Here is a 17,480-nt window from a genome sequence, read left to right on the forward strand (position 1 = left end):
CTCTGTCCCAAAAATAAATAAACGTTGAAAAAAAAACAAAAAAAAAACAACAAAAAAAAAACATTAACCAGATCAGGTTTCTCTCCAGTTTAACACTCCACCGGACTGAAAGTTCAAGCTTATTTGCATGACAGTTAAAGCCATTTATGACCTAACCTCTGACAATAGCTCCTGCCCTGGGGAGGATTACCTGTCTGGAAAATGAGTTCCCTGTGGACCTAGAGCAGTCTTGTCATACACCTGTTACTTATAATGGGTGTTTTTGGAATGAATGAATGAATGAATGAATGAGGAAATGAAGGAACCCATTGTAAGTAGGTTTGGATACTACCGGTGTGTATTATCCTTTGAGGTAGCCTTGATCAGGTGGGGACTATAGTCGATCCTTGGTATCTACAAGCAATAGTTGATTAAAGAACTACAATATGGTATTTTTTCCATTAGTCTGATTTTAAAATGTGCTTATTTTTACTGTCTGATGTCCAGTTTATTTTAGACCCAGAGTTCATGAGTGATAATTTATTCAAATTTCTAGAGGGATGTCAGGGCGCCTGAGTGGCTCAGTTGGTTGAGTGTCCAGCCCTTGATTTCAGATCAGGTCATGATCTCGGATTCGTGAGTTCGAGCCCCACATCAGACTCTGTGCTGACTGTGTGAAGCCTGCATGGAATTCTCTCTCCCTCTTTCAGCCCCTACCCTGCTCACTTGTGTGTGTGCTCTCTCTTTCTCAAAATAAACTAAAAAAAAAAAAAGAAAAAAAATTCTAGAGGGATGTCAAACTAAGTTTTTATGTGATTGGCATACATTTTTTAAAATTTCCGATTTAAATATAATATACATAACACCACTTTTTTGAAACCTGAGATTTCATTTTCTTCTATTGTTGCTATAAGAATTTAGTTATGATAATGAGAGTTTGTGTTTTTTTAATGTTGGGGGGGGGGATTTTCTGCCTTTTAAGAAATACCTGCTGTTACATGGATTGAAAATAAGGTGAATATATTAATGTGGAAATTCTTAAAACCTATCTTTTTTTAACTCTGTAAATTTAATTTATAAATCTGTTCTTCTGTTTATAAATCTGATAGTTTTATATGTAAATAAGCAATTTTTCTTTTTAATTAGTTGATTTTAAATTACATTTGTACATTTAAATATGTTTGATTTTCTTACATGTTTTAGTTACCTGACAGTAAATGCAACACTTTCATAAGCAAAAAGTTTACAAAGTATTTAAACAACTTTTGAACATCTAATACCTTCCTGTATAGAATGCCTCTAAAGTCTTGTAACATTCAATGCAGTTTCTACATTGAATCAAATTCTCCTGTCTTTCAACTTACAATGATGACTGACTGCCAGATTCTCTTAAACATTGTAGACACACACAGATTCTCCTGAGTTGAATGAAAGTATTAATACTATGTGTTTAATTTAATTCATTTTCTCTGTAGTTAATTATAAATCTTCCCAGGACTAAAAAGCCACTCATCTAACTGAGGAGGGTTGTTTTAGCTTCTCAGGGAAGCGGAAGATACTGGGTCAAAAATTCGGGACTAGGAATGAGATGCATATCAGGGTTTGAGGACTCGGAGGTGCTTCCATGAGGATCCATGTCACTTATGTATATGCTAAGCAGTCTGTTACAGTCATGATGCCACTCTGTGTACTGGGGATTTGCTGGTCCACGCCTCTTAGAAACCATTTTCGTTGCCTAATTTGCATTACTAACTAACTTCCATCACCTGATTGTATTAAGACTCTGCTGCAGTGCTGACAATTTATATTCCTCTCATATTTTTGTCAAACTCTTGGCTTGGTAGCAACCCCACCATGGTTCTAAAAATAGGTTGTACCTAACTGATATATTTTCTGTTATAAAGTTGACTTATTTTATTTTATTTGTTTTTTAAATGTTTATTTATTTTTGAGAGGGAGCGTGAGCCAGGGAGGGGCAGAGAGAGAGGGAGACACAGAATCCGAAGCAGGCTCCAGGCTCTGAGCTGTCAGCACAGAGCCTGATGCGAGCTCAAACTCACGAACCATGAGATCATGACCTGAGCCAAAGTCTGACACTTAATCAACTGAGCCACCCACACACACCAAAGTTTACTTATTTTACAAATAATTTATGCTCATTGTGAAAAATGTACAAGTACAGTCAAGTAAAAAGAAAATCAAAATTTACTGAAAGTAAAAAGTCTAAGCCAAATTAAACAGTTATGAATATCTTTATGTGTTCCCATCTCGTTCTCTCTCTCTCAATCTGTGGGGAGTGTGTGTGTGTGTGTGTGTGTGTGTGTGTGTATGTGTGTGTGTAACAGGACGTTTTTGACTGTTTGAGGCCAGCAGTGACCTCACTGCAATTTCCCACCATCGTGTATTTGCATCATTGCGATGCTGAGGCTTTTATTTTGGAACTAGAGGAGAACATTTGGGTCGGAGGCAGGGTGAACAAAGACAAGGGAAAACAAAAGGGAACAGGATGGCATGTGTCTCATCCTACCCACTAACCTGGGAAGAGACGCTCTGATCAGAGTCAGAAATAGAACAGACTGTTTGTAGTGAAGTCAGGTCCCCATCATTTTCCCCATCACTTTTCACTAATGGGGGCATAGGAACAACCGTAGTTGGGAACTCATTCCCCAAAATAACCAGAGGACACTCAGACTGGGACTGTTTCTGCATTGGGGAGGGGTGGCTCAGAGATACCGTATTTGGACATACATATAAAGCAATGATATTTTAATGTTTATTTATTTTTGAGACAGAGAGAGACAGGGCATGAGCAGAGGAGGGCAGAGAGAGAGAGGGAGACAGAATCTGAAGCAGGCTCCAGGCTCTGAGCTGTCAGCACAGAGCCCAATGCAGGGCTCGAACTCACAAGCTGTGAGATCATGACCTGAGCTGAAGTCGGACACTCAACTGACTGAGCCACCCAGGTGCCCCTAAAGCAATGATATTTTAAATTCATTCAACCCTCCGACCCATTCTTTCTGCACTATGTTAGTTTCCTATTGCTATTGTAACACATTACCACAAATCTGAAACACACACAAATGTAATCTGTCACAATTCTGACGGTCAGAAGTCTGTCTTATGGACCAAAATCAAGATGTCAGCAGAGCTGGTTCTTTCTGGAGGCTTCAGGGAAGAATCTGCTTCCTGATCTTTTCCAGATTCTAGAGGCTGCCCACATTCTTGGCTCATGGCCATGTATCACATCGCCTTTTCTTCCCTTCTTCCATCAGCGCATCATTTTCTTCCTCCTTTAATCTTCCTGCCTCCCTCTTATTAAGAGCCCTTGTGATTACATTCAGAGCTCACCAGGGTATTCTAGGATACTCTCCCTGTTTTAGTCCATTGGGGCTGCTGTAACAAACTGTCATAGACTGGTGGTTTATGAATAACAAACACATTCCTCACTGTTCTGGAGTCTGGGAAGTCCAAGATCATGGTGTTGGCAAATTTGGTGTCTGGTGAGGACCAGCTTCCTCATTGATAGCCATCTTCTTACTGTAACTTCAGATGGCAGAAGGGCAAGCCAGCTCTCTGGAGTCTCTTTTGTAAGGACACTAATCCCTCTGCCCTCATGACCTAATCACCTCCCAAAAGGCCTCACCTCCTAATACCATGACTTTGGGGGATTAGGGTTTCAACATATGAATTTTGGGGGCACACAAACATTCTTATCTCCTCATCTCAAGGTCCTTAAGTTAATTACATCTGCAAAGTCTCTTTGCCATATAAAGTAACATAGTTCCAGGTTCCAGGTATTAGAATGTGGATATCTTTGGGGGCCATTATTCAGCTTACTACAAATATCTACTATTTGTCAGGCACTACTGTAAGTTCCAGAGAGATAGCAGTAATTAAAATAGGAAGGTCTGGGGCCCCTTGGGTGGCTCAGTCAGTTAAAAGTCTGACTCTTGATTTTGGCTCAGGTCATGATCCCAGGAGAGGTAAGTAACTGACAGCAAGGAGCCTGCTTGGGATTCTCTCTCTTCCTCTCCCTCTGCCCCTCCCCTACTTGTGTTTTCTCTCTCTCTCTCTCTCTCTCTCTCTCAAAATAAATAAGTAAACTTTAAAAATAAAATAAAATAGAAAGCTCTGAGCCTGGACAGAGTTTGAGCTTAATGAATATGTGGGGAGAGTAAGCAGGCCATGCAAATCTTATAAGCCATAACCACATGATTCGATTTTATTCCAAGTGCAATGGGAAGCCAGGAGATAGCATTATTCAATTTGTGCTTCTAGGGGGAGGGTGGGTGATGCGTATGGAGGAGGGCACCTGTTGGGATGAGCACTGGGTGTTGTATGGAAACCAATTTGACAATACATTTCATATTTTAAAAAATGTGCTTTTAAAAGATCACTCTAATCGCTATAAAAATTGAATGAAAATTACTGGCAGGCTCCCCCTCACTATCTACCTCCTATGGCCAGCTGAGTGCTCGGGGCCATCTGACAGCCGTTAGGTGGTAGTATAGGAAGCAATCAAATGAGCCTGAGAAGAAGAGTCTGTGAGGCAGGAAGAAAAGTTCGATGCTGTGATGGCATCATTGAAGCCAAGAGAAGGTTCTCCAAGGAGGGATTAATTAATTGCGTCAACGTGTTAAAGATGAGGACACAACACGGATTAGCAAAAAGGCTGGAATCTACTATGATGCTGAATACAGCAGTCTCTCAGTAGAGTGTTGGGGGTAGAAGCCAGACTGGAGAAAGTTAAAGAGCAAAGAGAATAAAGGCAAAGTCGGTCTAAGGGACGAGTGGGTGAGGAGGGAAGAGCAACTGAATGTTGGAGAATGGAAAGCAGCTGGAGGCAGGGGACAGTGGAGATGGGCTGGCTGTAGGTTCTGCTGTGGTTCCTGACAAGACACTGAACTAGCCCCACAGCTGGCCTGTACCTCTCCCTGTGGGGACTCGGGGCTCTGGCCCAGATGTCAGGATTACACAGTGGGGCCAGAGTCTTCTGTGTGTGAGGAGGAAATAGATGGGATTGACTCCCTCTGAGCAATTACTTTGCCACCCTTTCCCTTCCAAACTCCAGGACCAGTGAGCAACAGTTTTGAAAGTATCTCTCCCAAATGCTTTTCACCCTGGGAGGAAAAGTTGGAGCTTTGACCTGAGAAATTATTTTGAAAAGTGAATGTGATTAGCTCAGACGTATTTGGTGCCAGGGCTCTCCACTCATTTCACTGTAACCAGGAGCTGACATGAGGACTGTCCTTCTCCCTGGTATGTTGCCTGATACATACACAGGGGAAAATAAGCCCACAGGCCAAAATAACATGACATTGGAGAAGAATAACTATTTCAATTTTTTTAATGTTTTATTTATTTTTAAGACAGAGAGAGAGATAGAGCATGAGTGGGGATGGGGCAGAGAGAGAGGGAGACACAGAATCCGAGCCCTAATGCGGAGTTGAACCCATGAACTGTGAGATCATGACCTGAGCTGAAGTCGGAAGCTTAGCCAACTGAGCCACCCAGGCGCCCCAGAAGAATAACTATTTCAAAAGAAAGACACGGGCTTCTGGGTGGCTCAGTTGGTTAAGTTTCTGACTTCAGCTCAGGTCATGATCTCACGGTTTGGGAGTTCAAGCCCCACATTGGGCTCTCTGCTGTCAGCGCAGATCCTCTGATCCTGTCTGTCTGTTCCTCTTCTACTTGCTCACGCTCTCTAAAAAATAAATTAAACATAAAAAAAAAAAAAAAAAAACAACCAAAAGAAACCACAAGGAATATGCTGGATTATAAATTCTATCACAAGGTAACAGAGCAAATAGACCAGCAATTTTAAAGTAGTAAACATACTACTTTTAGTAAACATACCAAAAGAGATGAGAAGATGTTAATATCAAAGAAGAAGAAAATGTAAACAAAAATGGAATTAAGGAGAAATATTAGGTATGAAAAATAGGTGAAATAGCAGAATGGATAAAGCTGAGGAACAGCAGATTGAAGTTTCTCCAGAAAGAAATAAGAAAGGACAATAGAAAAGAGAGGTACGCTAATAAACTTTTGCCTGCTGCTCATTTTGTGTCCACTGCTTCATTCTTCGAAGTGGGAGCAATGAATCCTGGGTATGGTGGTAAAAAATCCTGCAACAACATTGGGTTGGGGATCGCATGAGTTTTGGGGACACAATTCAGTCCATAGCACTGGGTTGTTGAAAAGTGTTGGTAATAAAAATAAATAAGTAAATAAAAGGGGAGCCTGAGTGGCTCAGTCCGTTGAGCGTCTGAATCTTGATTTCAGTCCAGGTCATGATCTCACGGTTCGTGGGATTGAGCTTCTTGTTGGGCTCTGCGCTGCCTAGAATCCTGTTTGGGGTTCTCTCTCTCCCTCTCTCTCTGCACCTTCCCTGCTTGTGCTCTCTTTCTCATGCTCTCAAAATAAATTAAAAAGAAAAAAAAAAGAAAGTGTTGGGTAATGGACACTTCTTCCATCCTCCCCTATGCAAGGGTAACTTTGGAGTAAAATACAATAATCTCTTAACGAATCACCATCTGAGGGATCAAGAGAGGGATCCCATCTGTGTGCTGGGAATAGGACCACCTTTCAGCAAGACTCCACATCCGTTGGCAAGAGGCAGGTGGGAGCCCAGACCTCTGTGTCTCTTAGCAAGACTCCAAAGTGACATTCTTTGAAGTCATAGTTTTGGACCTCCAGCACTGCTTATCCCTAGCTTTTGGTCATCCAGTGGATGCTGTGGTGTGCTGTCAACATAATAGAGATCAAAATTATAAAAATATTAGTAATGTAAACATAGAATGTCACATGGCATAGAAACGTAGAAGACCAATTATGTGACTGTAACAGACACAACGTAGCTTTTTAGGAGAGTATAAAGTGAAGGGTGGCTTCTCTGAAAATTTGTGACTATATCAGCTCTCAAGTTTGCTGGCTCCCTGGAATAAAGCCACAAGCATGATCTGCAGAAATCGTACAAAGAGGGCATAACATAGTAGGCTCGGTGATCTGGGGAGAAGACAGAAGTGTGGGGAAGAAGAAAGACGTGGCAATGCTGAATGTCTATGAGGGAGGGGAAAGCTGAGGACAAGAGGAGGGAACTCTTTTCTGCAGAACACTCTCAGTCAGGCAGGGCTGGATAGCCTCACTCGGGGCAGTGTTCTCAAATGTGTCCCTAAGGGGGGCATAGTTAACAAAAGTAAGAACTTGCATTTCCAGAGAATTTTCCTCTGGAGATTCTGATTCACTAAGTCTAGAGCAGGGGCCATGGAACCTATATGCTTATAGTTGACAAGTGATGTCACACTAGATAAAATACTTGACTAAAAGTAAGGATAAGTAAAGGAATTATGTTTAGTACACAAATAGCCCAATCTAGAGTTCATGGAATATTTTAATGCATAGAGATAAAATAATAATCTTCTAGCGGAGCATTTGCAGGGAGCATAGACAAATGGTAACTAAAAAATCCTAAGCATCTTAATTTTGTCCTTTAGGAGAGCATCAAGCTCACCGTAAGTAGTTGGCCAGGTTTCTAAGAGTGAAATTGAAGATGTGACCAAAGAGTAATACAGTAGGGTACTCAGTGAAGCTTTTAGGAGAGAAACTGGGGATGAAAGCCTGTCACCTGCTGCCACCTCGTGGCAGAATTGTGTAGTTAACAAAGGCCATAGGACAGGATAGCAAATGCTGGTCTACTGTTGATGAGGGCCAAACTTATTCTTCTAGGACTATTCTTTTCCCTCTCGATTAAGATGTTGATTAGGAGGTTGCTGGTTATAAATAGGGAATATGTTCTTTGAGAGAGGTCTCTGCCATCCTCCACTTTATCTATTGCGTATCCCCAATTCTTTATGGTGAGGCTACCTGTTTGAATCAGGACACCTACTTCAGATGTAAAGTAAAAAGTCTTATTCTCAAGGTGTCAGATGGCTGACTGGGACTTTCAGAAAAAGTAGAGTCTACCAGTAGCTGGAGGATATGGTTACCTACATGATTAGAATTGAAAGGTTCTACAAAGATGTGCCCTCTTCTCAGTTTTTCTCCGAAGTGTGTGTTGGAGTGAGGAGTGTCCTCACCATTTCCCTGAGATTCTCTTAGATCTTCCCACCTCTGTGTTGGCTTCATTATTAAGCTTGTTGGCAAGAAGGCTCCAGCAGTTTCAGTTCTCACACAAAAAAATTCAGAAATAAACTGCTTTGGTTGTAGTAGTCTAAGCAATTAACCCTGATTAAACTGTCCACTGTTAAGACTAGGACTTTGTTGGGGCGCCTGGGTGGCTCAGTCGGTTAAGTGTCCGACTTCGGCTCAGGTCATGATCTCGTGGTTCACGAGTTCGAGCCCCGCATCGGGCTCTGTGCTGACAGCTCAGAGCCTGGAGCCTGCTTCCGATTCTGTGTCTCCCTCTCTCTCTGACCCTCCCCCCATTCATGCTCTGTCTCTCTCTGTCTCAAAAATAAATAAACATTTAAAACAATTAAAAATAATTAAAAAAAAAAGACTAGGACTTTGCATGGGGCATGAGACTGTTTATATTAAGACAATCTTTGGAGATGAAAGTGAAGTTAGCTTTCTCTAAAACATAGGGAATGAAGGGGGCTAAATGGATACTTGAATAAAATCCTGCTTGTGTTCTATTAAGAAAGTGAGGGGGGGGGATGGATTCTGGGTAGGCAACCAACAATGTTCATTTACAATCAGCGATTGATTTGTTGTAGTAGGACACACAGGTGACGACACCCAAACGAAACTCAATTAGTGTGAGGGAACTGGTATTAGTGGGGATTACAGTAAACAGAACTAAAAGAGGAAGCACAACTCAGCCCTAGTCAACATGACCACAGAATATAAGAATATGAAGATGCTAGAGTTTCAACATTTTCAAGAGAAGTTGATAATCTGCATTTTTATGTCAAATATCCTATTTTAAATGTTGGATTTTGTTTTTAACCACAAAGGACAGCCAATACTGCCCAAAACAAACAAAGCTTATCTGTTGACTAAATACAGCCTGTGAAACTCTAGTTTACAAGCTTTAGGCTAGAAGAACCATTGCTTGTCATTTAGTGGTTCTCTGAATGCAAGGCTTGCCAATAGAAGAGCAGCCAAAGGAGGAAGATGGGAGACTCAGTGTCATTATCTCACACAATACATTTCAGCAGGTGGGTCTGATGCCAGTAGGACCCCAGAGTTTTCCCTCAGGACCAGCCAAGAGGATCCTTGGCTTCTCGAAGGATGGAAATCAAACTCTGAGCTAGCAGGGGGTGAGAGCAGAGTTTATGAGGATATAAAGAGAGCAGAAACAGATGGAGTATCTGCATAGGAGATACCAGGAAACTCAGAAAGGAAAGGAGTATGAATCTTGTCTTTGTTTGGGGTCTGGGGGTTTTACTGGGGATTATTTATGATCTGGTGTATGTGTCCTCTTGTGGTAGAGCCCCTTCCTAAGGGATGTGGTGGAGGCCTCCTCAGAACAAAGTAAGGCAACGTGGCCCGATCAACTATACACATGTACATAGCTGTGACATGACTCTGTAACTTGGACTGTGTCCAATCAGACTATATGTCACCCCATATGGGAGACAAGTAGAAATTGCATAAAAGGCTATACCCTGCTGCGCTTGGGGCTCAGTTTTTCAGGTAAGAACCCACTGAGCTCATGCTGGCATGACAAAGTTGCTTCCCGGACAGAAAAGCCTGTGTCCTGTCTCTCTGTGCGAGAATCTTGCTACACTCTCAGGCATCCAGGAACTAGTTAGAACAAGACAAGGTCCCAGGTGTTATTCCTTGGAGCTAGGGGGTCTTGGTGTTCAGATGTTTAGCTCTGGTGGTCTGGAATACGTATATCATAGCCTCTCCCAGTCATTCTCACTTGGTCCTTCCTTAGTAGTTATCTATACTAGAGAAATCCTTAACTCCTAGTCCCTTACAAGGAGTACATATGCTATTTGCATTACAAAGCATATGTAAAATGGGATGGGATGCAGGTCCTAACAAGAATAGAAGCAGAAAATAAGCAAAAAACAGATTTTTATGGAGTCCTTCAGTTTCCTTATCTCAGGCCCCCAAACACAGTCGTTAGGCTTCTGCCTCACCTAGTAAAATCTGAATTCTATTGGAGCCAGTTACTCCTTTCCTGACCAGGCAAACTATTCTAATAACCCGAACCGCAAACGCTTGTTTACTTTCTCACTTTGTGCACAGGTAAGACCCCGTGGGTACAGGGACCAAAGTCTTCATACTACTAGAAATCCAGCATGGACTAGGTTTGACCCTTTTTTCAAAGCTGCCTAAATTCCACGGGGTCTTTTTCCCTTCCTTCCTTTCTTATTTTTTAAAAGATACTGTAAGGATAGGGCTAACCTGTAGCCTTAAGAGATAACATCTTTGTTTTAACACTATAGATTAAGAGATAACAGCCTTATCCTATCAATCAAGGGATGGATTGACGCTTGATTGGATTGGGGCAAGGGCCTGTTTGAACTGTTTCCACCTGGGAACTATTCCTTTGTTCTGTTCCCAGGTGATAATAATACGGTGTGGTCGGCTATAAAAACAATGTACCCTGGCTGTTTGAGATCGCACTCTGATCAAGAGTGTCGGTCCTGATCGATCGGTTTGCCTTGCCTCTCATTGCAATAAACTTTGTTGTGACTGTCACTGGTGCCCGTAGCATTCTGTTTCAGGAGTCGTGTGGATACAACATTTGGTGCGTTGGCCAGGAAAGTTAAAGGTCTGAAAGAGGGCCCTTTCCTCGGATTGCTCCACTGACCCCTGGAAGGAGGCTCGGGATTGGGAGAGGTAAGGATTGGGGCGCACCATTTGAATGACTCAAGAAGGGTCTGCTGGACACGGCTATAGACCCAGAGTCAGGGTTCCTACAGGGACACTGGTGGATCCCGTTTGGCTTGGTTTTTGTTAGAAAAGATCCTATTTTTATGTGGCTGCCGAGGCCCACTGGCTTCAAGATCTCGAACATGTGTTCTGTTCATGTCTTAATTTTCTTTCTGTTGATTGTGCATCCTACTTGGCTTTGCCTAATTATTTTCTTTCTGTTGGTTGTCTGTGCATCCTACTTGGTTTTGCCTAATTGTTTTCTTTCTGTTGATTGTGCATCCTTCTCGGTTTTGTCTTAATTGTTTTCTTTCTGTTGATTGTCTGGGCATCCTTGGTTTTGCCTATCTTTGTCATGGGTCAAAATCAGAGTACCCCCACCTCTCAGAGTCTCATACTAGCCCATTTCCAGGACTATGGAAAGCTGCCTCAATTCTCGGCTTCCATGTCAAGAAGCCAGTCCTTCGAACTCTCTGCGAGGTGGAATGGACCAGCTTTCAGGCTGAATGGCCTCCTCAGGGGTCCTTTGACCTCACTCTGGTACATAAGGTTCATGCTATTGTCTATTCTATGCATGAAGATCAAATCCTATACATTGAGGCATGGAGAACCCTCACCGAAAACCCTCCAGATTGGCTAAAACCTTTCCTTTCCCCTCACCTCCCTAAAGTACAGGTTTTGCCGCTTAAAGGCCGTCCACCTGATAAGAATATTGACGGGACTAAACGGCCGCCCCCTTTACCATCTGCACCGGAGGAAGAAGAAGAAACTTGTAAATGGCCCTATAGTTCTCGCCCGGAGAATACGAGGCAAGCCCGAGTCGGGACACTCCCCTGAGCCCGTCTCACACCCAATCAGGAACCTCCTTCTATCCCCCTCCCGCTGCCTTACTCCTTCGGCCAGGGCCACCTTTGCAGGGTGATGTCCGACCCTTTATGATTTATGTACCTTTTCCACTAGCGGCCTTTATAACTGGAAGCTTCAAAACCCCCCATTCTCAGAAAAACCCCAAGCATTAACTTCTCTCCTTGAAAGGATATTTGTGACCCAGCAGCTAACCTGGGATGACTGCCAGCTCTTGCAGTCTCTCTTCACTACCGAGGAATGGGATAAGATCCGTCGTGAGGCCCGGAAATTGGTGATGGGGCCAAACGGGCATCCCACCGAGGATCCCGCCTTACTCAAGGAAGTCTTTCTTTCCTCGCACCCTGAAGATTGGGATCCAAACACTCCTCACGGTAGGCGATCATTGACCCTATTTCGCCAGACTCTACTGGGAGGTCTCCGAGCGGCTCCCCGCCGGCCCACAAACAAGTCTAAGGTAACTGAAGTAGTTCAAGGGACGGAGGAGAGCCCCTCAGCCTTCTTAGAAAGGCTCATGGAAGCGTACCGTACCTTTACCCCTATTGACCCTGAGGCACCTGAAAATAGAAGGGCATTAAACCTGGCCTTTGTCTCATAGGCAGCCCCAGACATTTGGAAGAAATTGCAAAGATTAGATGGGTTTGAAGGGAAAAATTTATCTGAGTTAGTTGAAATAGCCCAAAAAGTTTTTAACAATAGGGATTCTCGGGAAGAGAGGACGGACGAAAAAATTGACTAGGGTGGTAGGCCGTTCTGGATGCCTGCGAGGGAAGGGGACCCCAAACACCCAAAGAATTCTGGTCTGGGGAAAAAGAAAAAAGACACAGGGTTAGAGTGCCACTAGGAAAAAACCGATGTGCATATCGCAAGCGAGAGGGACACTGGAAAAAGGATTGCCCCAATAGCCCCGTGTAAAACTCGGCCACCCCAGGTGTCTGTAACGGAAGCTGGTTCTGACTGACAGGGCCGCGGCTCGGTGGCCCCTTCTGAGCCGTTGGTTACTGTTAATATAGGGGACCAGCCGAAGACCTTCTTGGTGGACACTGGGGAAAACTTTTCTGTTCTAAAACAAGATCCTGGCCCCACCAGGCGAGGAGCAATCCTAGTGCAAGGAGTGACTGGGTCCCAAACTTGTAAATGAACCACTGAACGACAAGTAGATTTAGGCCGTAAAACTGTTACACATTCTTTCCTAATCATGCCTGAATGCCCCTACCCTGGATTACTGGGTAGAGACCTATTATATAAACTGCCTCTTTGAGATTCACTGAAGGGGGTATGCATGTTAAAGTCGGCCAGGATGGCCCAACAATAGTAATGGTGACTGTGCCACTTGGGGAAGAGGGCCTATTTACCCCGGTGCCCAATGAAAATGTTCACACAGTCGATCCCCTGCTTGAAAGTCTCCAGGCAGACTTTCCCCAGGAATGGGCTGAGATCAATCCGCCTGGACTAGTGATTCATCAAGCCCCGATAACTGTGGAACTTAAGGCGTCTGCGCTTCCGGTAAGACTGAAACAATATCCTACATTCTGGGAGGCTAGGCGGGGAATCTCTGTTCACATCAAGTGTTTGCACAACTCAGGCGTTCTGACCCCATGCAAGTTGTCATGGAATACTTCACTTCTCCCTGTCTAACTCATCCGATTTTCGGCCAGTCCATTACCTGAGATCAGTAAACTCCAGAGTAGTGGATATTCATCCCACTGTACCCAACCCGTATACTCTCCTTAGTCTGCTTCCCCCTTCTCAGGTGTATTATACAGTTCTGGACTTAAAAGACTCCTTCTTTGCCATCCTGCTGGCCCCACAGAGCCGGCCACTGTTTGCATTTGAATGGACCAATCCTGAAGAAGGAAAAGCTGGACAGGTCACCTGGAGGTGACTTCCCCAGGGATTCAAAAAACTCCCCTACTCTTCTTAATGAAGCCCTGCGCCAGGATTTACAACCATCTCAAATCTCCAAACCGCAGGTAACTCTGTTGCAGTATGTTGATGAGATCTTGCTGGTGGCCCCCTCTAATTCAGAATGCCTGAGTGCCACCAAGGAACTCTTGAGTCTTCTGCAAAAATTGGGATACTGAGTATCAGCCAAAATGCAGATCTCTCTCACTGCGGTCACTCATTTAGGTTACAACATTAAAAAGGTAAGTGCTATCTCGGTGACTCTATTTCTCATACTAAAACTTGCAAACAAGTTCACGAGTTCCTGGGGGCAGCAGGCTACTGCAGACTATGGATACCTGGCTTTGCTGAACTGGCAGCCCCTTTGTATGCCACTCTCAAGGGGTCTCCGGAGTCCCTTACATGGGGGGAGACTCAAACTAAAGCCTTCCAAGCTTTGAGAGACTCTCATGACCCCACCGGCCTTGGCCCTGCCAGATCCCACTAAGCCATTCCATTTGTTTGTAGCCGAGAAAGGGGGGGTAGCCAAGGGAGTTCTGACTCAGGCCACTGGTTGGCGCCAAGGTCCCAGGCACTATTTAGCCAAAAGGCTAGACCCAGTTGCTTCCCGGTGGCCCACGTGCGTTCGACAGATTGCTGCCACCGTGCTACTAGTAAAAGACGCAGATAAACTAACCCTGGGACAGACGTGGTCTGTTACGGGGCCCCATGAAGTGGAGGCCTTACTGCGGGCTCCCCCAGAACAGTGGCTATCAAATGCTCGGATTACCCAGCATCAGGCATTGCTGCTCAACCAGCCCTGGATACATTTTTGTGCCCCCGCAGCCTTAAACCCAGCTACTTTGCTGCCCGAAGGACTAGGTCCCCCTCTACATTCTTGCCCAGCGACTTAGCGACAGTTTCGTCCCTCTGCTCCGATCTCACAGACATTCCCCTACAGGATCCTGATATCAACATGTTTTCAGATGGCAGTAGTTTTGTGTTTCAAAGGCAAAGGCATGCCGGTGCTGCAGTTACCACAGACCGCGAGGTTCTATGGCAACAGACCCTTCCCCTGGGAACCTCAGCCCAGCTCGCAGAGCTCATCATGCTAACTAAAGCCCTGAAACTTGGGTAAAAACAAGTCAGTTAATGACTTTGCAACTGTGCATGTACACGGTCCATCTATCAAGAGCACGGCCTCCTCACAGCGGAGGGCAGGACATCAAAAATCCGAAATTCTACACCTTCTAACAGCCATCTGGGAACCTGCGAGACTCCTGATCATTCAGGAAGTATGATACCTGGATGAAAGTGGGTTCAGTATCCTGAAGGTAAGATACCTGTTGTACTTGGGTGACGCATGGTGTGCCTGCTCCACCAAGGGACTCGTCTGGGAAAAACAAAGATGGCAGAATTGGTGCGGAAAAAGTTCAGGGTGCAAGGGCTGGGAAAAGAGATTGAGAAGACGGTTGAAAGATGTGTAAGTTGCGCCCAAGTAAATCAGGGTGCAAATAAGGTTTCAGAAGCTAAAAGAGATAGAGGAACTGAGCCAGGCTGGTTTTGGGAAGTGGATTTTACTGAAATTAAACCAGGGAAATACAGAGACAAATATCTGCTTGTTTTTGTGGACACCTTTTCCGGGTGGGTTGAGGCGTTCCCCACTAAATCAGAAATGGCTCAGGTGACAGTTAAAAAAAAAAAAATTATTAAATGAACTAATTCCTAGATTCAGGCTGCCTCTGAGCATAGGATTGGACAATGGTCCAGCCTTCAGGGCACAGGTATCGCAGGGTCTAGCCAGAGCATTGGGAATAAATTGGAAATTACATTGTGCATTATAGACCCCAGAGCTCGGGTCAAGTCGAAAGGATGAATCAGACGCTAAAGGAGACCTTAACCAAATTGTCCCTTGAAACTGGCGAAAATTGGCAAAATGTTCTGCCTTTTGCCCTTTTGCGAGCGCATTGTACTCCATTTCTCAAGGGATTGTCCCCTTACAAAATCTTATTTGGCAGACCTCCACCTATCTTGCCGAGGCTAGGGGACGACATAAAGGAACAGCTAGAACAGGACCACTTGTTGGTTTCACTCTTGGCCCTGCATCTTGTACAAAAGGAAATAACCAAGGCCTTGAAAGAAGCCTTTGCCCATCCTCCTGTACTTCCCCACCCTTTGAACCAGGAGACTTAGTTTGGGTCAAGAGGCATGAACCTGAAACCCTGGAGCCGCGCTGGAAAGGACCGCACACCGTGATCCTGACTACACCAACGGCTGTGAAGATAGACGGTGTCCGAACCTGGATTCATCACTTTCAGGTTAAGAAAAACCGCACGGAGGCGGAAACACCCAGGACTGATACGGGACCAGAGAACGAACAGTGACGGAAGGTCAAAAAGCACCCAGAGGATCCTTTAAAGATAAGACTGATGCGGGGATAACAATTGTCTGGGTTTGTATAATAAGCTTGGGAGACTGTGCAGAACTGTACCCCTTGTCTTATTGGCCATACCTGTGACACTGTCACAGGGAAGGTGGTAACATCTAAAGCCTCGCGTACTGTGCTTTGTTTCTTGTTCGACCTGTGTGACCTGGTAGAAGAAGAATGGGGGTTGCAAACCTGGGCAAGAGCTCTCAGGAACATTGGGGAGAACAATTGTGGATGAGGAAATAGGGCACTAGAGGGAAATTTGGCTAAGATGCAGATAGAAAAAATGGGAAGGAGAGGGTCAATACCACGGTGCCAAATGGGGTTGTGAGATGCTAGCCCCCTGGTTAACAGGACGGGACCTTGACCCCCTAATTACTCTCCTTCGAACCCCGAACAATGTGCGGCCCAAGGAAAATGTAACCCAACACCAGCTCATCTATTTTCTCATCATTCTGAGATACTGGGCACACTTGGGGCCTCCGAATGTATGATGTCATTGTGCCCTTGGGGTTCACGACCAATTTTAACCCTAGGGGGACCTCTAAGGGCAGGGTTGGTGCATAGTGTCTCATGCCAACAATTCCGGAGCAATTCGAGACACTGAGTTTAGTAAGGAGCAATCTTAGAGCCAGGGAACATGCAGGGAGGCCAGCAATAATTAGTATCACTCTTGGTCTGCCTGGCTCACATCGCTGCTCACCACCATAGCTGGGCCACTGCTATGGTTACTTCTCGGGTTAACTATCGGCCCATGCACTATCAATTGGTTAGTACGGTATGTCAAGAGGTGAGTTGGTGAAATAAAAATTATGATTAGGTCCAACTATGTTGGCTTAGTTCCTAATGATGAATCAAGGGATTGATTCACGGACAAGAAAAGGGAAATGTAAGGGTAGGGCTAACCTGTAGCCTTAAGAGATAACATCTTTGTTTTAACACTATAGATTAAGAGATAACAGCCTTATCCTATCAAGGGATAGATTAGCGCTTGATTGGATTGGGGCAAGGGCCTGTTTGAACTGTTTCCACCTGGGAACTATTCCTTTGTTCTGTTCCCAGGTGATAATAATACGATGTGGTTGGCTATAAAAACAATGTACCCTGGCTGTTCGAGACTGCACTCTGGTCAAGAGTGTCGGTCCTGATCGATCGGTTTGCCTTGCCTCTCCTTGAAATAAACTGAATGTCGCTGGTGCCTGTAGCATTCTGTTTCAGGAGTCGTGTGGATGCAACAGATACAGTAATCGTTCTTGATCTCTGGACCCCTATCTGATGTCATTGGGTAGTTCATAGTTGTGTGAGGCATACAGCTTTTTATTGACAAGTTAGATTACTTTTCCATCATTAAAAAGGTAGGCATTTAGTTTAATTGAACGCGAAATAGTTGGTAATTGAATAAAAAAAAATGTCTAATTAGCTTAAACTAGACTAATGTTGAGATCAGAAACTACTTACTGATTTATGTTTCTTATCTTTTCTCTGGTCAATGTCT

The 17,480-nt window shown here is 44.3% G+C and overlaps 1 long non-coding RNA gene across 1 annotated transcript; it reads left to right on the plus strand.

Moving 5' to 3' along the window:
- The first annotated feature begins 11,256 nt into the window (after positions 1–11,256).
- Positions 11,257–14,696, plus strand: LOC123592991. Its single transcript, XR_006710039.1, has 3 exons — positions 11,257–12,047; positions 13,702–13,820; positions 14,519–14,696. It is a non-coding gene; the product is annotated as an uncharacterized LOC123592991 (long non-coding RNA).
- Positions 14,697–17,480: the final 2,784 nt, after the last annotated feature.

Source organism: Leopardus geoffroyi, chromosome D4 (genome assembly GCF_018350155.1).
Source record: "Leopardus geoffroyi isolate Oge1 chromosome D4, O.geoffroyi_Oge1_pat1.0, whole genome shotgun sequence".
Classification (NCBI taxonomy): domain Eukaryota; kingdom Metazoa; phylum Chordata; class Mammalia; order Carnivora; family Felidae; genus Leopardus; species Leopardus geoffroyi.